Below are 25,308 nucleotides of genomic sequence, written 5' to 3'. Positions count from 1 at the left end.
GTTTGATTTATATAATATCCTTTTTTAAAGATTTATTTATTTATTTGAAAGTCATAGTTACACACCCAGAGAAGGAGAGTCAGAGAGAGAGAGAGAGAGCGAGAGCGAGGTTTTCCATCTACTGGTTCATTCCCCAGTTGACCGCAATGGCTGGAGCTGTGCAGATCTGAAGCCAGGAGCCAGGAGCTTCTTCTGGGTTACCCACATGGGTGCAGGGGCCCAAGGACTTAGGCCATCTTCTACTGCTTTCCCACACCATAGCAGAGAGCTATATTGGAAATGGAGCAGCCGGGACTTGAACTGGTGCCCATATGGGATGTCAACACTACAGGCGGCAGCTTTACCCCCTATTCCACAGCACCGGCCCCCATAGTATATCATAATATAATGTAGAACAGATGCTTCTTCCCTTCATTCAAAATTGATTTTGCTATTCCTGCACCATTATTCTACCATATAAACTTTATAGTTGTTAACTTGCTCAAAATGTTCTGCTGGAATTTTTATTTGAATTGCATTGAATTTATAGGTTAATGTAGTGAGAATTGATATTTCTTATCTAATAGCATGACACATCTTTTTAATTTTTTCATCTTCTTTAATGCTTTTTAATTGTTTTAATTTTTGAATACATAAAATTCTATGTATTTTATGTATTCTGTGTAAGATTAGTTTGAGATATTTATAGTTTTGTTGCTATATTGGCTAATATATTACTTTGTATAATATTTTCCAGGTGAGTATTTCCTATAGTAGGAGCAGTAGAGCAGTCTGTACCCTCCTTCATATTGTTCTCTTGGTGACCAAAGACGTGTTGACAATATCAGTAGATGAGATACAGGTGGTCTTAGCAAAGCAGAAAAAATGTGGCTAGCTTCTATGGAACCCTCATGTGCAGATATTTAATGAGACAGTTCACCAGCTGAACTGTAGCTATGGATGCCATGGATCTGTAAATCTATCAAAAGAATACAGTGCTCCAGCAGTGAATGTTTGGCATAGCAGTTAGAACACTGCTTGGGATGCCACATCCCATATTGAAGTGCCTGGTTCAAGTCCTGGATCTTTCTTTCTTTCTTTCTTTCTTTCTTTCTTTCTTTCTTTCTTTCTTTCTTTCTTTCTTTCTTTCTTTCTTTCTTTCTTTCTTTCTTTCTTTCTTTCTTTCACAGGCAGAGTGGACCATGAGAGAGAGAGAGAGAGAGAGAGAGAGAAAGGTCTTCCTTTATTGTTGGTTCACCCTCCAATGGCCGCTGCGGCCGGTGCACTGCGGCGGGCGCACTGCGCTGATACAAAGCCAGGAGCCAGGTGCTTCTTCTGGTCTCCCATGCAGGTGCAGGGCTCAAGGACTTGGGCCATCCTCCACTGCCCTCCCGGGCCACAGCAGAGAGCTGGATTGGAAGAGGAGCAATCAGGACAGAATCCGGCGCCCCGACCGGGACTAGAACCCGCGGTGCCGGCGCCGCAGGCAGAGGATTAGCCTATTGAGCCATGGTGCTGGCCAAGGATCCTCTGTTTCTAATCCAACTTCCTGATAATGCATACTCTGGAGGGCACAGGTGATGGCTCAAGTGCTTGGGTTCTTGCCACCCATATGGGAAGCCTGGATTGTGTTCCTGGATCTGGGTTTCTGCCTGTCCTAGCCCTGGCTGTTGCAGGCATTTAGGACAGTGAACCAGTGGATGACAGATCTCTCATCTCTGTGTATCTCTATCTACCTTTCAAATAAAATGAAAATAAATTAATTTAAAAAGATACAGAATAAGAGAGGGAAGAGATGTATAATTTGGGACATGCTCAAGCTGACTTGCCCCAAATGGTAGAGTTAGAAACATACCAGGGGATTCCAATTCAATCCCATCAAGGTAGCATGTACCAATGCCATCTCACTAGTCCAAGTGATCAATTTCAGTTCACAATTGATCATAATGAAAGGACTAAGAGTCAAAGGGAGCACATAAACAAGTCTAGTACCTGCTAACACTAACCGATAGAATAAATAAAGGGGAGAGTGATCCAACATGGGAAGTGAGATACTCAGCAGACTCATAGAATGGCAGATGTCCTAAATAGCACTCTGGCCTCAGAATCAGCCCTAAAGGCATTCGGATCTGGCTGAAAAGCCCATGAGAGTATTTCAGGCATGGAAAGCCAAGACACGCTGGCAAAAGATCTCTGTGAGTGAGATCCCAGTGGAAAGAACAGGTCTTCAAAGAAGGAGGTACCTTTCTCTGAAGGGAGGAGAGAACCTCCACTTTGACTATGACCTTGTCTAAACAAGATAAGAATCGGAGAACTCAGAGGGCTTCCATAGCCTTGGAAACTCATGACTGGAGCATAGGGAGATTACTGATGCCATAGACAGGAGTGTCAATTGGTAAAGTCAACAACAGGAGTCACTGTGCACTTACTCCTCATGTAGGATCACTGTCCTTAATGTGCTGTGCATTGAGATTTAATGCTATAACGAGTACTCAAACAATATATTTCACTTTGTGTTTCTATGGGGGTGCAAACTGTTGAAATCTTTACTTAATGTATACTAAACTGATCCTCTGTTAAAAAAAAAAAAAAAGAAATTATCAACTCCCAACTTGACTCTCACTGGGATTAAACATGACAATAGGTCTGATCTGATTTCATCATCATTTAAAAAAAATCATCTATTATTTTTCACTTTATGTTTCTGTGTGGGAGCAAACTGCTGAAATCCTTACTTAATGTATACTAAGCTGATCTTCTGTATATTAAGATAATTGAAAATGAATCTTGATGTGAATGGAAGGGGAGAGGGAGTGGGAAAGGGGAGGGTTGTGGGTGGGAGGGACGGTATGGGGGGGAAGCCATTGTAATCCATAAATCGTACTTTGGAAATTTATATTCATTAAATAAAAGTTAAAAAAAAAAAGATACGGAGTTGTGGAGCTGGAATGGCCTTAAGAGTCATCAAGTTCATCCACTTCAGGATTTTGTCCTCTCTGTGGTACATTGATTCAGTGACTGGCTGGCCAGCTGATGCTTGACCACCACAATGACAGGAAATCCTTTACTTTGTGAAGCATCATAGTCCACATCTGTACAACTCTGTTGGCTTTTTCACCTTCTACAGGAGCAACAGTGTTCTGTCTATCATGTTTCTTCATCATGCCCCATCGTAGCTTGTGTGCACATCTGCATAGCGCCTATCATTCCATGTTACAGTAATCTGTTCACACGTCTATTGCATCTGTAGGACTTCAGTGCTTTTGGAGAAGCAGCATGATTTGGTGGCATTGCTTGCTTGCTTGATTGTTCTTAGGCTCTAACAAATGCTTGGTACTTAGTAGGCACCAAAGGATATTAAAGATACCTGTATAGAACACCTCTTGTATACCTTTTCTTTTTAAAACATTTTACAAATTTATTTGAGAGAGAGGGAGAAAAAGAGAAGGAAAAAGAGAGAAAGAGGGAGAGAATTCTGATTCTGGTTCTCAACTTATAAAGAAGGTTGCTTTTTTTTTTTTTTTTTGACAGGCAGAGTGGACAGTGAGAGAGAGAGAGAGAGAGAGAGAGAGAAAGGTCTTCCTTTATTGTTGGTTCACCCTACAATGGCTGCCGCGGCCCGCGTGCTGCGACCGGCGCACCTTGCTGATCCGAAGGCAGGAGCCAGGTGCTTATCCTGGTCTCCCATGGGGTGCAGGGCCAAGCACTTGGGCCATCCTCCACTGCACTCCTGGGCCATAGCAGAGAGCTGGCCTGGAAGAGGGGCAACCGGGACAGAATCTGGCACCCTGACCGGGACTAGAACCTGGTGTGCCGGCGCCGCTAGGTGGAGGATTAGCCTAGTGAGCCACGGTGCCAGCCAAGAAGGTTGCTATAAAGAAAAAATAATATAATCAGGTTCAGTACAAGCCATGATTTTTTCCATCTGTTAAAGGAGGATGACTATATACTGCAGTGAGCCTAGACTCGATTAGCTATGTTAAGATCTTCTTGATGATAGTCATTATGATTGGATTTAAAGGGTAAATTGGGAGATAAAGTTTGTACATTTCCTGAAAAACTTTTGTAATGTGCCTGTGCATAGTATTATTTATAAAATATTTACATCTTATTTATTTTACTTAACCCCAGCAACCACAGGAAGATGCAAATTGTCATCATATCTATTTTACACAGTGAACAATGAGTTCTATGATGTTCAGGGACTTCAGTATCTGATTTTTGATAATGTAAATGGTGTGGTTAGGATTTGAACCTGCCCCAAACTTTCTGTTCCTTCTGTGACAAAAAATTTATCCCAATACTTTTAGAATGATATAAGAAATTAAGAAGGTATACATCTCTTAATTTTACATGTCTCTTGTGCCACCAAAGAATAGGTAGTGAATTAAACACCTGGCCTCTGAAACACTAAGGCTGTCTGACTGTATTCCCAGGGAGAACGGCACTAGTCTATTGTTGTTTCTATAAGACACTGCATTCTGGCTACTGAATCTAGTTCCCAACAATTGCATCTAGATAGGAGATATTAGTAAATAACACTTGACCTTATGATACAGGCGTGATAACTGGCAAAAAAGACAAAGCAAGGCATTCTCATTGTACTTTTACTGTGTATCCAACCAGAGACATTGGAGTGTGTCTAACTGAGAAACCCAACTTACTTGGTGAGATTGTTTATGTACACAACAGTGAAAGAATATAGAAGAATATGATGAGTGCCATAGGATGGCTGAGACTGTAAATGATACAGTGACTGTGATACTTGTGTGGGAAAGCTATCAAGGAAGAAGCAAATGAATTGAGTCATGCCCTCTGACTCCAGCAAGTAGCTCTGCTGTGATTCATGCTGTGTAGCCATCCCGGGCCCCTGTTCATCCATCAGATTTTTTTTCTAGCAAAAATCATCCTGCCTTGAATCAAGGATAGATGATAAATAGTCTTCTCTTTTAATCTGATGAAGAAATGTTAGGAATTGATAGCCCAACATAGCTCAATCAATATCACAGAGCAATATCCATTATTGGGTTTTCATTGAGTTATTTTTCAGACTCTCAATGAAGAAGTAGTCAAGACTTTTGTTTTTACCTACTTTGGTCAACCCCCTTTTCATTGCCTGAATGAATTATAGATAGCCCTTAACTTATAATGGTTTATTTGTGATTTTTCTTTTGACTTGATGGTGGTGTGATAGTGACACATTGAGTAGAAACTGTACATTGAATGTTGAGCTTTCTCTGGGCACTAATATGCAGTCTATTACTCTTGTGATGCTGGGCAGTGGCAGTGACCTGCAGCTTGCAGTCAGCTTTGCAATCAGGAGGAGAAGCAATGGAGAATCTAGTGTGCTACGTTGCTATAATAGGATATTCGGTAGTGTAGGTGTATTAAATGTATTTTCAACTTAAGATATTTTCAATTTATGATTTACTGGGGGGATGTAATGGCATTATAAGTTGAAGAGCATTTTTATAACCATATCCAAACTAGTTTCTCAACATATACTTCACTCTTTATAATGTTGACAGCATTATCCTTTTAAAGACACAATTTAGCGTGAAAGATTGCATTATTGTCCCCAACTTTCACTCTTCCTATCATCTACACCCTTTGCCTTAAATTTTGCAGCTCCTACCAAAAAAGGGAGGACAATATTTCATATCCCTTTATTTTTTTGTTTATTCATTAACAAGTTTTATTTGAAAGGCAGAAAGAGAGAGAGAGAGAAATATTTTCTACCTGTTGGTTCACTCACCAGATCTCCACAGTTGCTGGGGCTGGGCCAGGTAAGAAGATATGAACAAGAACTACTGGGTCTCCACATGGGTGTCAGGAATTCTAGTACTTGAGCCATCACCTGCTGCCTCCCAGGTGCAATATCAGGAAGCTTGATCGGAAGGTGGAGGTGGGACTTGATACTGGTCACTCCCATATGGAATACAGGTATCTAAGTGGAGGCTTAACCTGTGCCACAATACCCGCCCCCAACCCTTAGATTTTGAGTTTGGCCATGTGACTTGTTTCAGACAATTGAATGGGGTAAAAGTAGAGATGTGCTAGTTCCCAGCTGAAAGCAGTTCCTGGAAGCCCTGAGCATTTCCTCTTGCTTACGTGTGCTTTTGCCACTGCTGGGACATGGAGATGTCTTGGCTAGCCCACTGGTTCCAGAAAAAGATGAGAGACATGGAACAGCACCTCCCTAAGATATCTAAAGTCTGGCCTACAACAGTGCTTCAACTAACCTGCAGATGTGTGGGTGTGCCAAGCTGTGATCAATTCAGCAAATGTAACCAAGAGAAGATCAACAGATGATTTGCAGAATAAAGTTTATTAAATTATTTTCTCCCTAAGCTACTGAGATTTAGATGTGGTTAGTTATGAAGTGTGATGGTTTGAATGTGATCTCTAGAAGGTTATGTATTAAAAACTTAATCCTCAAATTTATATGATAAAGTATTTACAAGTGGGGCTTTTGGGAGATAATTAGGATTAGATAAGATCATAAGTGTGGGTCCCCCATATTGTTATTAGTGGCTTTGTAAAAACTAAGGAGAGACTGGAGCTACCACTCTTGCTCTGTCTCACCATGTGATGCCCTCTACCATTTTATGATACAGCAAGAAGGCCCTCATCAGGTGCTTAGCAGATGTCAGCTCCATGCTCTTGAATTTCCCAGTCTCCAGAATGGCAAATAAACTTCTATTCCTTATAAATTACCTGATCTCTTATAATTTGTTATATCAGCATAAAGTGGACTAAGACAATAATAACTGATACATTTACCATCTCATGAACTTACTTAAAAATATAGTCTAAGATTCTATAGCAAATAGAGGACAAAGCTAAAACTTTAAAGATATAAATTTTTTGGTATAGACCCAGCCCAAATTGTATTTGAGTTGGTTTTTGTGGCAGACAAGCTAGTTGCCTTCCCAAATATGTATCCCTTCCTATCTTTCTTTAAACCACATATCCTCATTTTGTTCAATGTGGCAATGTTCCCCGCTAGTCCTGAATTATCCCTCTGTTTTTCAGGGTTGTGTTGCATGCAGAAGAATGCAATTCTGATTAATGTAATTGTTGTCACTTCTGCCTCTTCCAAAAGGCATAGCTTTCATCAGGTCTAGAGACTAAATCCTAATCACTTATATATCTTTAACACTTGGCAAGGTAGTGGACACACACAGCAGCAGATCTTGATAAAACCTTATTGGATTGAGGTGAGATTCACAGGATCTGAGAGCCAAAGGTTTGGGGGTTCTAACTCTTGGTTTCATTCTTTTACCAGAAATCCTAGAAAAACTACCCACTTCTTCCAAACTCACCTCTTTTTTATCTTTACCTCAAGCATCCTGAGAGAATTGCAAAAGGTGAGCATGGCTGACAAATGCATCAGAATGCTTAAAGATCAGTATTTTACCATATACAAAAACTAGGAGCCAAGGCTAGCAAGCTTCTCTACCTGTTAATGAGTTAACACCTCATTAGTAATGGAATAATGTCAAGATGATTATGAGCATAACTCTTACTTTCCTTATCCCTATTGCCACCTGAAAAATGTTTCTTGAAAAAAAAAAAAAAGCCTGCAAACTTTAGGGAAATGTCTAACTGCCCCAGCAGGATGCAGTCCCCCTACTCTCCTTAGGGGACAGCTAAAGAGGGGAGGGATGGTCTCAAGACTGACCCTGGAGCCGTATTCTTAGCCACCTTCCTAATCCTGAGGACAATTAGCCAAACCAAAGACACTTTTGCAAGTAGCAGTTCATAAGTAGCACCCGTTCTCCAGCCTTTCTAAATTTTCCCTTTGATATTTTCTTTTTCTCTTTCAAATACTCATATGATCAAATTTTTCTTCTCTAAAGCAAAACAAAACCCCATCTCCATCTTTTTTCTAACCTATCACTCTTCTGAATGGCATTCCTTTATATTCCCCACACACATCTGCCATGATTATTTTACTGGGGCTCCAATTCTCACCCTTCCAATTTCTCTCAACTTGTGGAAACCTGGCTCCAACCCCACTGCTCTACTGTAACTGCCCTGCATAAAGTTTCCACAGATTTCCCTCTTGCCAAACCTAGTGCATTCTTTTAAGTCTTCCTCCAGCTTATGCCTCCTCCACTCCCACTTGACTGAAAAATGGATAACCCACTATTTCAGTAAGGCTTTCCTGACTACATCACACTGAACAACTATCCCAGCAGAAAGCACTGAACACTATACTCACTGCTTTGTGTGGGTATATGTTTATTTTGTTAAATCACTATAGATTTTGAGGAATAGAGATCAGGCATTGGGGAAGTTAGTCTCCCTGGAGATGAAGACCCTAGCTCAAATGTGAACTTATAAGGGATGCTTAAATACAAGTCTAATGGAGTATTTTCATCCCTGTTGACCAGCAGGATGTTTTCTTTTTCTCTTCTTGATCAAATTCTATTCATGTTTAAATTTACCTATTCTCTTCTCCTCAAGTCATCATTCCTGGTCAAAGTTGACTTATCCCTCTCTAGACCACTGATGCTAATGAGGACAATAGTAGGCTGAATAATGTCCTCTAGAAGTATCCATGTCCTAATCTCCCAAACCTGTGAACATTATATTACATGGCAAGGGACTTTGTAAATGTGATTTAGTTAAGGACCACGAGATGATGAGATTATCCTGGATTATCTGAGTGTGCCCTAAATGTAATCACAAATGTCCTTATAAAAAGTGGGCAGAAGGTGATTTGACTACAACTAGAAAAAGAGAAGGCCATATGACCAGGGAAGCAGAGAATTGAATGAGGCCACAATCAACCAAGGAAGACTAGTGACCTCCAGAAACTCCCCTAAAAGTTACAGAAGGAACCTCTCCTACCAATTCCTTCACTGTAGCTTGGTGAAACATAAATTGGACTTCTGTCCTCCAGAACTGTTAGAACAAATGTATATTATTTTTTTTTCAAAGGTTTTTTTTTATTTTTTTATTTTTTGACAGGCAGAGTGGACAGTGAGAGAGAGAGACAGAGAGAAAGGTCTTCCTTTGCCATTGGTTCACCCTCCAATGGCCGCCGCGGCCGGCGCACCGTGCTGATCCGATGGCAGGAGCCAGGAGCCAGGAGCCAGGTGCTTTTCCTGGTCTCCCATGGGGTGCAGGGCCCAAGCACCTGGGCCATCCTCCACTGCACTCCCTGGTCACAGCAGAGAGCTGGCCTGGAAGAGGGGCAACCGGGACAGAATCCGGCGCCCCAACCGGGACTAGAACCCGGTGTGCCGGCGCCGCTAGGCGGAGGATTAGCCTAGTGAGCCGCGGCGCCGGCCACAAATGTATATTATTTTAAGCCACCAAGTTTGTAGTAATTTGTTACAACAACCATATGAATCTAGTATAAGAAGTCTATATATCTTCTGGTGTTTGGCTTAAATACTACCTTGAATTGTCTTCTGATACACTCAGGTATGATAATTTTTCCAACCAGGTAGAAAGCTCCAAGAAGACATGACATCTATCCACAATTTCTAGCCAAAATCTGAACAAAAGATTTATTGGGTTGAAGTTATTTGACTCCCAGATGTGTCTGCCAGGATCAGCCTCTAAAGAGAAAAATGTTTTTTAAATTGATCAGAACACAAAGTCAATGGCTTTTACCCTGAATTACTTGTCATGACAGCTGTGGAGAACATTCAAACGCCAGCAATGGTTTCTACTATCTAGATACTTCCTAAGTTCATCTTCATTTTAATATTATTGGATTCTAAGAGAGTATGGTCTTCTAAATACTGTTGGATCTTCTCTACATTGCAGAAGTGTGGCTTCTATAAGATCACAATTCTATAAGATTCTCAGGCCTGAATGTTATTATGCTACTGCCAATGCGACCATTGTTTCAAGTGGAGATTAGTTACAATAAGCTTTCACATGTGAAAAGTATTCTATAGTCTTCAAAGGATTTCCCATCCCTATTTCATTTAATTCTCCTTCTGAGAAGTTGAGCTCCATTAAAGTAAAGCAGCATGCTTAAGATCATCCAGCAGGGTTTGATAGCACCAGTGACACCAAACAGTCCTGCAATCTGAAAGCAATCCTGTCAAGAAATGCAGTCGGGGGAGAAGGAACACAAAGGCACTATCTGAGATTCTTCCATGTCCCCAGCATTGTCCCTATCAGAAGCTCAGGGTAGCAAGTCAAACATTTTGTCCCTGCCTCAGAAAAGGGAACTGAAGAGAGAATCCTGAAGCTCAACTTATCTCCTAGCAGGCAAAAATTCAACAACACAAGATAGAAGATAATCTTCTGTTTTCTGCTGTTTTTGGGGGAGTGAACCTTCTAGAGCTGGCTTAAATTTCTACTTTAGGGGAAAGAATTTGGCACAATGGTTAAGACACATGCATCCCATATGGCGATGCCTGAGTTTGAGTACTGCCTACACTTCCAATCCAGCTTCTTTCTAATGTGCATTTTGGGAGTCAGAAAGTAACACCTCAAGTATTGGGTCTTTTCCACCCACTTGGGAGACTTGGATGGAGTTCAGGATCCTGACTTTGGCCTGGCTCAGTCCTCACTATGCAGGCTTTTGAGGAGTAAACTTATGGATGAAAGATCTCTCTCTCTCTCTCGTTCTCTCTCTCTTTCTCTCTCTCTGCCTTTCAAATAAAATGCAAATAAATAAGTAAATATTGAAAATTTTTATTTTATTATATGTCAAAAATAAAAGATACTATAATATATTCAAATTTCATCATAATTGCTTTTGGCTAAATCATTATCTCCCACTTTTTTTCAACTCTTTCCATAGTGAGAAAAGGAAGAAGGAAGTAACTGAAGCTTCACTTACATTTTCTCTTAGACTATGTAAGGATGTAACCCATTTAAATACCCTGTAAATTTTATTGCATTCATTTTAGGATTCTATGGTTTGAATGTGTTCCCCAAAATTTATATGTTAGAACTTAATCCTGGGAGGTGGAGCATACTAAGTGTTGATTAGGTCATGAGGGCTCATGAAGAGTTCAATGTTGTTATTGCAAGAGTTGTTAGTTTTAGCAAGAGTGGATTTGTTATAAAAATGAGTTGGGCTGTCTCTTCCTGTCTCTCTCTCTCACCTTTCCACCTTCCATCATGTGATGATGAGACATAAAAGCTCTTGCCACTAGCTGGATTATGCTCTTGAACTTCCCAGCCTCTAAAACCATGACTCTGGTCAATCTCTGTTCTTTATAAATAAACAACCTCATCTCATATTTTCTGTTATGGCAGGAACAAACAGACTAAGACACACCACATAATTAAATAAATACTATATTTAAAATAGCTTTGTTAGATATGATTCATATATCATATGATATACCCATTTAAAATATCTGATTCAGGGGCCAGCACTGTGGTGTCATAGGTTAACCCTCCACCTGTGGCGCCGGCATCCTATGTGGGCACTGGTTCTAGTCCTGGCTACTCCTCTTCCCATCCAGCTCTCTGCTGTGGCCTGGAAAGACGGTGGAGGATGGCCCAGGTCCTTGGGCCCCTGCACCCACTTAGGAGACCCGTGGGAGGCTCCTGGCTCCTGGCTTCTGATTGGCGCAGCTCCAGCCGTTGCAGCCATTTGGGGAGTGGACCAGCAGATGGAAGACCTTTCTCTCTGTCTCTCCCTCTCACTGTCTGTAGCTCTACCTCTGAAATAAATAAATAAAAATCTTAAAAAAAAATAAAATATATGATTCAATGTGGGTTTTTTGTTCTTTTAAATTTTATTTATTTATTGGGAGTGAGAGATGGAGAGAGGGAGAGAAGGAGAGAGAGAGAGAGAGGGAAAGGGAGGGAGGAGAGAAGGAGAGAGAGAGAGAGAGAGAGAAAGGGAGAGAGAGAGAGAGAGAAGAGAGAGAGAGACTTATATATCTTTCATCCACTGGTCATTCCCTAAATGCCTGCAGTAGCCAGTTGGAAGCCAGGAGCTCAGAACTTAATCTAGATCTTCCACATAGATGGCAGGGAACCAAGTACTTTAGTCATCATTTGCTAATTCCCAGAGCATTAGAAGAAAGTTGAAATCCAAAGTGAGCTGGGACTTGAACCCAGGCACTCTGCCAATATGGAAAGTGGTTATCCTGAGCAATGTCTTAACCTCATGACAAATGCCTATCCCAAGTCAGTGTTTTATTATTATTAAATTCATGAGATTGTACAACCACTATCACAATCTAATTTTAGAACATCTTTCTGTCCTTGAAATCTTGTATAGTCACTTTCTACATCCTATCCTAACTCTAAGCAACCACTAATCTACTTTTTGGTCTCCATAATCAGTGTGTTCCTTGTGTTTCATAAAAATAGGTTCACACAATAAATAGTCTTTTGGAACTAGCTTTTTTTATTTGCCATAATGTTTTCTAGGTTCATCAATGTTGTAGCACATATCAGTATTTCAATCCTTTGTATCCATTGCACAAATTTATCACATTTTGTTATTCATCCATTGGTGAACACTTGGGATGGTTCCAGTTTTGACCCATTATAATGGACTAATGCTGCCATGAACATTCATACAGTTTCTGTGGGCATATATTTTCAGTTGTCTTGGGTATGCATACACCTAAGAGTAGAAATCTGGGTCAGCACTATGCTTACATTTGTGAGGAACTGATAGACTATTTCTAATATATTTGTTTTAAAGAAATATATGATAGCTTTTTTTTAGGGGTGGGGAGAGAGAAGGAGAGAAAAGGGGAGAGAGGAAGGTCATGGTGGTGGTGCCTCTGGGAGCTATAGAGAATGCTCAGCCAAGAGAATTGGGTCCTAGGCTGATTACTGTTACAGGAACAGATCCAAGTTAATCTACAGAAGTGCCACACATTGCAAAAGGTGTTGGCTGTGCTTTGCCAAGCCCAAAGAGTGGCCTAGAATCAGATCTTTCGACTGGGATAGATAGAACAGGAGGTTCATTTTTGACCTTGGAGCAAGATGGAGACATCAACACATTTTGTTTTAAGCTGAGGCAATTGCTGTAAACAAGGGACTCGTTGCCAAGGCTCTCCTCATACCAACTCACTCCACTCAGTGGCAGGCCTGGCTGGAGTAATGTTTTCTGGCCATCTTTGTCCTTTCATCTGCTTAAGCTAGTTATACTGTCACTTTGAGCTTTGGCTCTGCTCTCTCTGGCTCTGATTCCTCTGGAAGGGCTGCTGTCCAGATGTTTAGGTATTTAGTAAATGCACTTTTCTGATACCTTGGCAGGGTTGCTTTTAGATGGGGATGAATATTTGATGCTGTTGGCTGTTGGGAACATGTACGCTGAAATGACCAGCAAAGTCCTTTCCTCAAGCTCCCTGTTGCATCTGATTCCTTTTGTCTGGATAGTGGATATATAGTTTAAAGGAAAATTCATTGACGAGAAGAGAGTAAGCCATGCCTGTGTTTCACTCTGGGCCCTCTGTCATGATTTGTAAGTAAGCTTCCTAGATTATGGAGAAGAATGCTTTATGTGGGTCCCCCCAGATTACAGAGGACAAAACTGCTATTTCAACCTTTTTAGGGGACTCTTCCCTTCTTTGAACCTGCATCTCATTTACAGAAACTCCTATCTACCGTCCATGGCTCTGTTTTTTATTCTTTTTGAGCTAAGATTGTCTCAGTAAATGTTTAGAACATCCTCATATCTTAGAGAGAGGAAAACATGCTCTCAAGGATGCTGGTGGGTCAATGTGGGATTCACCTTCCACCACCATCCCACTGCCTCCCTGGCCTCAAATTTAACCCTTCCCCATCCTGGAACTCTGCAATTCTATCCCCTATTTTATCCAAAAATATCTAATTCATCTTGGGGCATGTGTTCTGGAGCCCTGCTGTCTAAGTTTGAAGGCTATTTCTAATAGGTTTATATTGGTGTACTAGTGCTTTAGCCAACTGTGTCTTGGTTTCTTTTTCTACAAAATGTAGCTAAGGAGTGGGTATTGTGCAGTAGTGGTAGTGGGCTGAGCTGCGACCTGGGATACTGGATCCCAGATCAGAATGCCTGTTCAGGTCCCTGCTGCTCTGTTTCCAATCTGGCTTCCTGCTAATGCACCTGGGAGGCTGCAGATGCTCCCCAAAGTGCTTGGGTTCCTGCTGCCCATGTGAGAGATTCAGATGGAATTCCTGGCTCCTGGATTTGGCCTGGTCAAGCCCTGGCTGTTGCAGGTATTTGAGGAGTGAACCAGTAAATGCAAGATCTCTCTTTTTGTCTGGCACTACCCCCTCCCTCTCTGTTTGTCACTCTTTCTTTTTTATACATATGCACATGCATCCTAAAATATAGTTAATGGAGGTGGACATTTAGCCTAGCAGTTAAGATGCTGGTTAAGACTCACATGTTTCATATCAGAAAGCTTGGGTTTGATATCTGGCTCAGGCTCCTGATTACAGCTTCTGGCTAATGCAGACTCTTGCTGGCAACAGGGATGGTTCAAGAAGTTGAGTCCCTGGGACTCACATGGGAGATCTGGGTTGAGTTCATTCCTGTCTTTGGCTCAAGCTGGGGCTTCTGTGAACAACTGGTTCATTTGGGGAATGAATTAGCAGATGGAAACACATTCTGTTCCCCCTGCTTATACACACACACACACACACACACACACACACACACACTTCTGTCTTCCTTCCAGATTAACTAATTTGGTTAATGTAGCAAATTATGGCACATAACTTAAAGGATTCTTGAGTGAAGTAAGTGAAATAATACATTTAAAGTGATTGAAAGTGTGCTTTTCATTAGATAGGGCTCAATAAATGTTGGTTCTTATCATTATAATTTATTAAATGAATGAATGAGGTCTATGCTAATCCCCTCATGGGTCAGGTCACTGTCCTCTACTCTATTACTCCCTTCTCTCAAGAACCATCTCCTAATTTGGGACTGGGAGGTTAGGCTAAGAAGGGAAGACCTATTAGTCTATTGCTTTGGATTGGAGTCCTTTTGGGTGTAGTCATTCCCTCTTGACTGTTAGTCTAGCCCTCTCTGCTTTCATGAGGATTTTGTGGAGATTTGAAAGCATAAACATAATTGTAATCTGGATGCAATTATTTGCTTTTATTTTTCTCTAATCTGTTGTATCATAGATCTTACTTATCTCAACCACTTCATTCATGCAAAAGGCTTTGGACATTGAATATAATTTTGTGAAGATTTCCACCTCCTTTGGGCTTTGGTTAGGAACGTGGCAAACAAAGTTCTGAACAACTCAAAGGGAGGCTTAAGCTGATAAAAATGTGAATTGTAGAACAATTTGAACTTTGCTGACCATTTCACTTCTGGGTATGCAGAACACCATCACTGAGAAACCACTTATGTCCTTCATGGCCAGTGGCCTGGCTGTATTGTGCTGGGGGACCTGGAGGTCCATGAGAGAAGGTGTGTGGATTGTCTACGTCATGGCCACCACTCCTGAAAAGCAGCTCATATATGTGACCTATCCAGGTCTAGGCAGGGCAAAGGAGTGCTCAGAGGAGCCTGATACTTTCCTGCCTCTTTTGGCATCACCTACACATCCCTCCTCCAATTTGGTGAATTCAGGGATGCCTCAGATAAGAGATTACATGAAGTCATTGGTCTCCCCAACAGATATTCCAATGGAGGATGCCATGGGGAAATGAATGACTCCTGAATATTGACACTTCAGATGTGAGCCTTGTGTCATGAAGATGCATGGAAGAACAGTGAGCCTTCTTGAGATCTCTCAACTTATAAAGTGTAACAGCTACCTGTGATGTGTGAGTATGAATCAGAGGTCTGACAAAAGTAGATTGGTTTATAGACTTATTTGGGAAGCTTTTGAAATATCAATTCCTTGGGCCCTAAAGTTTATGATTTAGTAAATCTAGAGTGTAGCATAGGAATCTGATTTAGTAAATCTAGAGTATAGCATAGTCAGGTCTGTGGATGTCTTAATCAGGGATTCCATTCTTGGTTGCACATTTGCTTCATTACCTAGGGAGTTTTAAAATGTGCCCACACCTGGCCTGTACTTCTGGAGACTCAGATTACATTTATTTGACCTGAGTATTCTGTGGATCAATAATCTGTGAAAATTGCCATGTGAATCAAGGAGCAGCTTTATCTGAAGACCACTGAAACATTGGCAATGCACTACTCTTTTTCTTAGGGTGGTGATGGACCACTGCAGGTACCACAGCCAGACACAGTGAGAATGTGAGCTTGAAGGGAGCTTAGAAAGCATTCAGCCTAGTAGTTCCAAGTCCTTCACATTTTGCACACCAGTATAATTCAAAAGATAATTCGAAGAATGATAGAGTTAACTGTTTTTTTCAACTTTTATTTTGCCAACGTAAGATAATAAAAACAAAACAAACATCAACTATAATTTTTGCAGTATTGTTAAATTTTTAAAAATGAAAATAAAGTTTCAATATTACCTATAGTAAAAGACCTGATATCAAGATAAAAGATGATTCTTAAGACTGACATAGTCTTTAAGAAGTCATGGGGGTGGCATTGTGGGACAGCAAGGTAACCACTGCTTGGAACTCTAGCATCCCTTGTCAGAGCACCAGCTCCAGCTGTGGCTGCTCCACTTCTGATCCAACTTTTTGCTAATGTGACTGAGCAGGCAGCAAATGATGGCCCAAGCACTTGGGTCCCTGCCACCAATATGGGAGTCCAAATGAACTAAATATTGTGGGCATTTGGGATGTGAACCAGAGGATCGGAGATCTCTCTCCCTCTCTGACACTCTGCCTTTCAAATTAATTAATCAATCTTAAAAAAAAAAAACCCCTCACTACATAGCCCCCAGGTTTCCTTAATTCAGCAAGACCTTAAAGGTCTACAGACCAGGATTGTTTCAAGAGCGTCCACTTCAAGCCAAGGTCATAATTTTATAAATGAAAAAATTCAGAGCTGGAGAGGGAAAGTACTTGGCTCTGGTCCCAGCAGAGGCAGCAGCAGGGTTGGAACTAGAATTGCTCTCCTGATGTCTGGTGCACCCTTTGTATGGAACACTGATGAAAAGCTTGGCATTCCAGGTTCTTCCCGTTAACATGCATGGGGTAGAGCCAGTCCTCCTGGCCACACCTAAGGATACTTAAAGCGGTGACCTGGAAATGATCAAGGACACGAACTGTGTAAACAAAGTACCACCCTCAAACTTCCATCAGTAGTGCCGCCGCCGCGGCTCACTAGGCTAATCCTCCGATTTGCGGCGCCGGCACACCGGGTTCTAGTCCTGGTCGGGGCGCCGGATTCTGTCCCGGTTGCCCCTCTTCCAGGCCAGCTCTCTGCTATGGCCAGGGAGTGCAGTGGAGGATGGCCCAAGTCCTTGGGCCCTGCACCCCATAGGATAAGTACCTGGCTCCTGCCATCAGATCAGCGTGGTGCGCTGGCCGTGGCGGCCATTGGAGGGTGAACCAATGGCAAAAGGAAGACCTTTCTCTCTGTCTCTCTCTCTCACTGTCCACTCTGCCTGTCAAAACAAACAAACAACAACAACAAAAACAAAACAAAACAAAACAAAAAAAAACTTCCATCAGTGAAGGAGTAAGATTATGTGGTTCTTTTGGGTGACAAGGGAAACTTCCGTGGTTTCCATTGTGAAACAGAGGAGCACATTATTGCTCTGTCACACTAGGGTACTGTGCTTTGAAAGTTAAAATCCTGTGAAGAATTCATTGCCTCCTACGGTGTCCAAACCATCTCTTCCCTTATTATACTATTATTTTTAATAAGTCAACAAATTGGCAAATTCTCTTGGAAATGCTTTGATTTTTAAGAAATGGTCATTTTACACATTTTACACAATTCTTCTGGAGAAGAAAGAAAACAGATTTCAAAATGCATTATCAAGAAATAGGACATTTGAACCCAGTGATCGGAAATGGAGGAGACATGGTGAGCTCCTAGGCTCAGATGTTCAATTCAATATGTGAAGATGATGGAGAATGGACATTGGCAGGACGCTCGCTTCTCCTGGATTACTGCTGGATTGTTGAAGGGCAGGCAGAAAGCCAACTTGGATCTCAAGTCCACCTGAAGTGGTGAAGTTCACTGCCTTGAGCTGTCAGAGAATGAAGGCAGAAAGGGACACACTCAAGAGTCCCCTATGTAACTGACCTTGTGGGTAGGGACATATCCTATTTTGTCTCCTAGCATAGTTCTGGCCCCTAATACCTATTTTGTTGAAATTCAGTAGCTTTTAGAAGCCCAAAGGCATTTCCCTTCATTGAAATCAGGTGACATCTAGAGACCTAGACATAACCAGGGCAATTTTGTGGGGGTGGGAAGAGTGAGGCTGGGAGCAGTCAGGAGGGAGTTGGGTCTGTCACAAAGCCATTAGATGGCTTCCCTGAAAATGGGTCACGAAGGTGCCCTCAATGGGAGGGAGGAAGCCAGAACAGAAATGTCACTGACCTCATAATTTTGCTGAAATCTGACCTTGCTTCCCAAGCCCATCCTTCTAAAACCTATTTCCTAGAGCAAAAAAGCCACAGGTTTTAACACCCCAGCTCCAAATCCCTCCAGAAACTCCTATGGGATCCCACCTACACAAGGTGAGAGACAAAATGAATTCAGTTCCATTTAAAATCGCCGTCTGACTTTCTTTTTGACCTCTTTCCTGATTTCTAATTTAGTCAAATAAACCCATATACCTTAAAGCCATGCCCTGCATCCCACTGGTACCTAAACTCATTTTAAGTACTGACAGGAGGGGGGAAGGGAGCTCCCCTAGCTCAGCTGGCTTCCTGCACTTGAGCTCCTTTGTTGTTTCTCGGAGACAAGCAGGGAGTCAGGACCTTGGCCCTATTGGCTATTAAGAGGATGAAGGAAGCAGGGACGCACGGAGCCAGGGACATTAGCGCATATGCTGAATGTTGACACCAATGTCCTTATTTCACATTGGAGGCTATTAGAGCATGGGGACATCAGGGACATGCCTTAGGTCACATCAAACAGTGGCAGATCTGGGAATCCAACTGGGTGCTTTGAATCCTGACAGCAGCACCCTAGTCACTAGATCACACCCATTGCTGTTGCCTGGTGAAATTAATTTGTCTCTTCCCTTAGTTAAAAGAAAATTCCAGGCTTCCCAACATTTGGCAATAATCCTTTTCTTTTCTTTCTTTCTTTTGTTCATTGTAGGTGTTAAATGGCTTACACCACAGAAGTTTGTAGGGGTTAATTTGGAAAACTGCTGTATGTATGTGTGTATGTGCATGCATGTGTGTGGTTGTGTATGTGTATATCTGTGTCCCTGTGCCTGTGTGTGAGTATTTTGGCTTGGGGGGTTGGTCACTGGGATTGGGAAAGACGAAGATTGGCAGAACTAATCCAGGTGTCAGAGGGCCCAACCCATGCCCTGTATACACATCCAGAAAGACCAGTCCCTCTAGACTGGGATTGGGTGTGGACCAAGATGAGGGCACCACTGCCCTCTGCTGTACTGAGAGATGAATGCTATCGATATGCCTGCTGCACCTTGTCCTCGGCTGGGGCAGGGATGCTGAGGTGGGATAAAAGGCTATGCTTCAGCATGGGGCTCAACTGACCCACTCCTCCTGAGATTGTTCTTAGCTACAGGTGGTGGAGCAAAAGTATCTTGTGCTTGATTAGGGGTGCTTGATTAGGGGTTGAGTTAGTTACTACTCCAAGGCCTCCCCAGGCAGGGTCTGAAAATTCTGAAGTAGCTCTAATGAAACTTGCATTAAATTTCATATTTTCCTGGTCTTGTTGAGGTCAACATTCAGAATTCTTCCAGTACCACCAAGATTGAACAGTTTTTAAGGCAAGTCCTCTGTTAGCCTTTGATCAATCCTCTCATCTCTGCAAACACAGCACCTTGGGGCAAAAAGCCTAAAATACTACTTCCAAATGAGAATACCCCACATTTGCACCATACACTATAATTTGTCAGTTGTGTTCTCATTAACTATCTCAGATGATCTTTAGAAACCTGCAAATTAAAAGGAAACAGCAATTATTATTCTCATTTATCAGATGGGGAAACTGAGGCCCAGAGCTTTGGTAGTCTGTGATTGATGTGGAGGTGATTAGCTAAGATGTAAAAATGTACTTCTAGCTAGAATTAAATTCATCAAGCTTTAGATTAAAATACACTGAACTTCAAGACAAGAGCCAAGCAAAACATCCAGTAATCAACTGGACGTTACAAGGACAAAACACACAGCCACACTGGCCAGCCACTTTCTAACAACTCCAAGGACTCAGCTTACACTTTAGCTCCTGATTTCTGGAGTGTGTTTATAACAAGGTCACCAGAGTTTCATGGTTGGTAGCTGTTTAACAAGTATGTTTCTTTTTTGATAATAAAACTGTTTATAGCTTTTCAGTCTTAACATTTTAAAATAATATATCATGTTTAATAATCCTACTGTGTTTAATAATCCTACTGCAAGGACAATCATTACTATTGCTCCCAAGTGTTGCAACAACTAAGGTTGGAAGAACTTTCATACCTTTGGCAACCAGTGTTTTCTTTGGTGTTCAGTTTGTGCCAGGCAATCTGCTAGTCCAGAGTATATAACAGTAGACAAGACAGACCTGGTCGTGGCTCTCATGGAACTCATTAAATGAGGGAGCACCTACTCAGTTAATGAATTTACACTGTAATAAGTGCTATGAACTTGAATCTGGTGCTGTCAGTGTTAATGGACCTCAACTGATTGAAGCTGAAGTCAGATTCCCTGGAGTCTATAGACTAAGTGGGGTTGACTCAGCATGTGGGGTTGAAACTCTGCTTGGAGAGTGGTCAAAAGACAGAGACATTGGCAGTGTGAAGGTCCTGAAGAAGAAAGTCCCTTAGAACATCCAAGATACTGAAAGAAAGCCAACATAGCTGGAACACAGAGAATAGAGGGGAAGAGGTCCACAGTGGGGTTGGTGAGAACTGTAGAGTAGAGATTAATCTTTTATCCTGGTTGCACAACTAGATTTAGGTGAAGTGGACCCTTTGTTCTGTGAATCTTTAATCTCTATGTTACTTTCCTCCCCTACTTGTTCTTCTACTCTAGCTAAACTCAATTCATTTAATTTCTAAGACATAGCTTCTCCTACCTCTGTCTCATTGCTCCTGTGATTTCTCTATCTATCTCATAGCTACCTCATAGCTCTGCATGTCAGAAATTCTTTTTACCCTTTAAGCCAATGATTGTAAATACAAATTTGTCAGAAAGTTAAGTTAATAAGTGACATGGCTTAATATATTATCAAGTTCTGGGGAACTGACAAACTGGAGCATATCTGCTCCCATTATACTATTATGCTGAAGCCCAGTTCTGTACAACAGTACTTTTCTTCAATGATGGAAATGTTCTGTATTTGCAATGTTTAATACATGTACTAGTCATATATGGCTGCAGTGGCTGGGGAATTGAAAATTTCATTGAATTTAAAAAAAAATTTATTTATTTATTTGAAAGGCAGAGGGGGAGAGAGAGAGAGAGAGAGAGAGAGAGAGAGAGAGAGATGGTTGCTCCACTTCTGATCCAGCTCTCTGCTATGGCCTGGGAAAGCAGCAGAAGATGGCCCAAGTCCTTGGGTCCCTGCACCCACATAGGAGACCCAGAGGACTCCTGGATCATGGATCTTGGCTTAGGATCGGCCCAGCTCCAGCTGTCGTGGCCATTTCTGGAGTGAACCAGCAAAGGAAGCTCTCTCTCTCTCTCTCTCTCTGCCTCTGCTCTCTGTAACTCTGCCTTTCAAATAAATAAATATTTTTAAAAGATTGTGATGTAGATATTCTGCTTGTGTTTCCAGCCTGATGATGGTAACATTAACCCTAACCTGAGTTTTTCAGCCTGCTACTAGTCTGCCCTATGGATTTCTGACCTTCCTGTCCCCACAACAGCATTAAATGACTACTTAAAATAAATTCCTGTATATTTGTTATAATAAAATCTGTGTGAAATTAAAAAAAAAGAGAGAGGGAGAGGGAGAGAGAGAGAGAGAGAGTGTGTGTGTGTCTTCTATCCACTGGTTTACTCCCAGATGGCCACAACAGCTGGAGCTGGGCTGATCTGAAGTCAGAAGCCAAGAATTTCCTCTGGGTCTCCCATGCAGGTTCAGGGGCCCAAGGACTTGAGCCATCCTCTACCACTTTCCCAGGCCATAGTAGAGAGCTGGATCAGAAGTGGAGCAGCCAGGTCTCTAACCAGTGCCCATATGGGATGCTGGCACTGCAGGTGGTGGCTTTATCTGTTAAGCCACAGCGCTGGCCCCCATTTAGTTTTTTTAATTTTTTTAAATTTTTTTTTATTTTTTGACAGGCAGAGTGGACAGTGAAAGAGAGAGACAGAGAAAGGTCTTCCTTCTGTTGGTTCACCCCCAGTGGCCACCACGGCAGGCATGCTGTGGCCGGTGCACTGCGCTGATCCGAAGCCAAGAACCAGGTGCTTCTCCTGGTTTCCCATGCGGGTGCAGGGCCCAAGCACTTGGGCCATCCTCCACTGCACTCCCGGGCCACAGCAGAGAACTGGACAGGAAGAGGAGCGACCGGGCCAGAATCTGGCACCCCGACCAGGACTAGAACCCGGAGTGCTGGCGCTGCAGGCGGAGGATTAGCCTATTAAGTCGTGGTGCCGGCCTCCCATTTAGTTTTAATTTAAACTTATATAGCTATGTGTGACCAGTGGGCTACCACATTAGAAAATGAAACTGCCATTTGTTTTCATTTTGAACTGAGAGAACAATATTTCCAGAGATTTCAGTTTTTTCAAGAGAAGTAAGATCTTTGGATTCTCATTTGAAATATTCTGATTTTAAATATTGGTGACAAATTCAGATTTTAAAGGCATACTGTTAGTGATTCATATCTCTGGGAAGATGGAGTAGATGTACTTTATAAAAACATGGACATTATACATAACACAAGCAGAAAAAGATTCTGAAAAGCGGAAATGATTTGGGCAAGGAGTGTATTAATTTTACTTCAGACCCTTTCCATTAAAGATGAATTTTTTGGGTTTTCTTTTTATATCATATATCCTAGACTTGGAATTGAAGGAGTTAGCAACCCAGAAACACAGAGAAACTAAACCCTAATAAAAACTTGCTCTCTCTGACCAACGTTCTGGGAAAAGGAATAGCATTGCAACACAGAAAATTGAGATAGTAACTATTTTACTGTAGCTGAATGCTACTGGAGAAGCTTGTTCCTTCACTACCAGCACCAACAGAGACTGAGAGGGAGCCTTGACTTCCACGCTCTTGAACCTGTAATAGAGCATCCAACATCCCTGGGGCAGTGTCAGATAAAGTCAAATAGAGAACTGGAACTTACATTCCCATGAGCTCACAAGTAGCTCCTTTTCTTTATCCCTCTTGTAACTGTAGAGTCAACTGAGCCCACTTGTGGAATCTGGGGGCTTAAACTTCTACCTCTACCTAGACTAAGTGAGATTTTATCTTCCTGCTGATGTGATGTTAAAGAAGGTCTAGTGGAGAATTAGTACTTTCAAATGACAATACTGTTAGACTCTGACATGTTGTGTACATGTAAGGTAATATTTAAAATAGCTACTAAGTGTAAAGCTATACCAAAAAAGTATACACAAAAGCATTATGGATAAATGACAATGGAATTCTGAAATTTATTTAAGGATGGAAAGAAGACAGGAAGGAAGTTAGGCAAAAGAAAAGAAGGCAGGAAGAAGAAAACAGAGAACCAGAAAATAGAACATAACAAAAAACAAAATGTCAGACTCAAGTCATGATATATGAAAAATCACATTAAATGTAAATGGTCTAAAATAGCTGAGATAAAAGGAAGAGATTAATAGAGTGGATTAAAAATTTATCCTAACTATTGTTATCTACAAGAAGGTCATTTTAAATATGATGATATAGGAAGATTGAAATTAAAATAATGGAAAAACATGTGTCATGCAAACAAAATCAAATAAAAACAGGAGTGGCTATATTAATTTCAAGTAAAATAGACAGGAACATTATATAATCTTGAAAAGGTCAAACCTCCAAGAAATAAGTCAAAGCAATCCTAAATACACATGCATCAAATAAAGGAGCTGTAAAGTAAGTGAAGCAAAAACTGGCAAAATTGAAAAGAGGAATAGATAAACCCACAATTACAATGGGTGTCTTAATCATCAGTCTGTCAATAATTTATGGAACAACCAGGCAAAAAATAAGCAAGGATTTAGGAGAGTTTAATAACAGCATCAACCAACAGGACCTAATCAACATTTGCAGACTCTTCCATCCAAAAATAGCAGAATATGCATTGATTCTAAGGATCCATAAACACAAGCCATAATACACATCATCCTGGATCATAAAACAAACTTCAACAAATGTGAATGAAGTGAAATTGTACTAAGTATATCCTCTGCTCACAGTGAAACCAAACTAAAAACCAGTAACAGAAAAATTACAGGAAAACCTTTGAACACTTGAACACTAAACAGCACACTTCTGTATAATCCATGTGTAAAAGACATAATCAAAAAGGAATTTTTTTAAGATTTATTTATTTGAAAGGCAGAATTACAAAGAGGCAGAAGCAAAGAGAGAGAGAGAAGTCTTCCATCTACTGCCTCACTCTCCCAAATGGCCACAATGGCTGGAACTGAGCTGATCTGAAGCCAGGAGCCAGGAGCTTCTTCCAGGTCTCCCCTGCAGGTGCAGGGGCCCAAGCAGTTGGGCCATCTTCTACTGCTTTCCCAGGCCATAGCAGAGAGCTGGATCAGAAGTGGAGCAGCCGAGTGTTGAACTGGCACCCACATGGGATGCCGGCACTGCAGGTGGCGGCTCTACCCATTACCCACAATGCTGGCCCCAGGAAAATTTTAAAATTTAATAAGCTACATGAAAACTGAAATGCAATATATGAAAATCTGTGAGAAACAACTAAAGCAATGCTGAGAAAGAAATGTATACCACTAAATACATACACTAGAAAAGATGAAAATCTTAAATAATATAAACACCTCAGTATCCTAAAATAAGAAAAGGAAAATAAACCTAAATCAAACAAGAAGAAAGAAATAATAAAGATAAAAGATAATATCAATGGACTAAAAAATAGAGAAAATCAATGAAACAACTGGTTCTTTGCACAAATCAATATGATTAACAAACTTCTAGCAGAGTGAAAGAGAAAAAAGGGAGAAAATACAAATGGTCAACATCATGAACGAAATAGCGTACTACTACAGACTCTGCTGATATAAAAACAATAATAAGAGAATCCTACATACAATTTTACATGTTAAAAGTTAACAACTGAGATGGTATGGGTCAATTCCTTGAAAAACATAAATTAGCACTACATATCTAATCCTTTTTTTTTAAAAAAGATTTATTTATTTTATTTGAAAGTCAGAGTTACAGAG

General features: G+C 41.2%; 1 protein-coding gene across 8 annotated transcripts in view; it reads left to right on the top strand.

Annotated features, from left to right (window-relative positions):
• CES5A (carboxylesterase 5A) overlaps positions 1–25,308 on the top strand; it is a 372,636-nt gene that overhangs the window by 161,756 nt on the left and 185,572 nt on the right. For 6 of the 8 annotated variants that reach the window (XM_070061935.1, XM_070061940.1, XM_070061939.1 and 3 more), the window contains one exon: positions 15,551–15,699. The exons of the other annotated variants lie outside the window; for them this stretch is intronic. The gene's annotated coding sequence lies outside the window, so the exon portion shown is untranslated. The remainder of the gene's footprint in view (positions 1–15,550; positions 15,700–25,308) is intronic. 8 annotated transcript variants of the gene reach the window in all.

This window comes from Oryctolagus cuniculus, chromosome 18 (assembly GCF_964237555.1).
Source record: "Oryctolagus cuniculus chromosome 18, mOryCun1.1, whole genome shotgun sequence".
In the NCBI taxonomy this organism is placed as follows: domain Eukaryota; kingdom Metazoa; phylum Chordata; class Mammalia; order Lagomorpha; family Leporidae; genus Oryctolagus; species Oryctolagus cuniculus.
The sequence above is the reverse complement of the archived record's forward strand: the minus strand, read 5'-3'. Positions and strand labels throughout refer to the sequence as shown.